Genomic DNA, 905 nt, shown 5'->3' with positions numbered 1-905 from the left:
GGGCAGCCAGTCTTTTCTTGAGGAGAATCTGGGAGGTGCATTTCAATGCCAGCAACAGTATTACCCAGGCTTAGCCCATCATAGAGCTCTATATCCTTGGAAACTGATTGGACCAAAAGATTGAGCATGTGACCTTAGCAGGGCCAATTAAAATTCTTTCTGAAAAATGCTATAAAATACAAAACTTAGCCGGGTGTGGAGGCGGATGCCTGTAATCCCAGCTACTTGGGAGGCTGATGCAGGAGAATAGCGTGAGCCCGGGAGGCAGAGCTTACAGTGAGTCGAGATCGCGCCACTGCACTCCAGCCTGGGCCACAGAGCAAGACTCTGACTCAACAACAAAAAAAACCAAACAAACGAAAAAAAGAAGTGGCTGGAAGGAAACTGCTCTCTCTTTTCTGTTGGAATTGTTTACTTGGATTGAGTGCATTGCCTTGCTGGTGGCCATCTTCCCTGGCTACGTGGAGGAAGTCTGACTATAGCAGGGGAGAATGATTCCAATGTTCAGGCAGAGGAGAGGAGAGGAGGGCAGGGGAGGGGAGGGGGCAGAGGGGAGGGGAGGGGGCAGAGGGGAGGGGAGGGGGCAGAGGGGAGGGGAGGGGTGTGGGGGAGGGGAGGGGAAGGGAAGGGAGTTCAAGGTCCTGGCTTCTGGTAGCTCTCCCTTAGATTCTATGACCTGCCCCGCAAATCCTCACAGCTACATGAGCCAAAAATTACCAACTTCTACCTCCCCTGCGGTGGCCCTTTTTTACTTTGGTTAAATAAGGCCGGGCGCAGTGGCTCACATCTGTATTCCCAGCACTTTGGAAGGCCGAGGCGGGTGGATCACGAGGTCAAGAGATCGGTATCATCCTGGCCAACGTGGTGAAACCCCGTCTCTACTGAAAATACAAAAATTAGCCGGG

The sequence above is a fragment of the Pan paniscus genome, chromosome 3 (genome assembly GCF_029289425.2).
Source record: "Pan paniscus chromosome 3, NHGRI_mPanPan1-v2.0_pri, whole genome shotgun sequence".
Lineage (NCBI taxonomy): Eukaryota > Metazoa > Chordata > Mammalia > Primates > Hominidae > Pan > Pan paniscus.
This window is presented reverse-complemented; position numbering follows the sequence as displayed.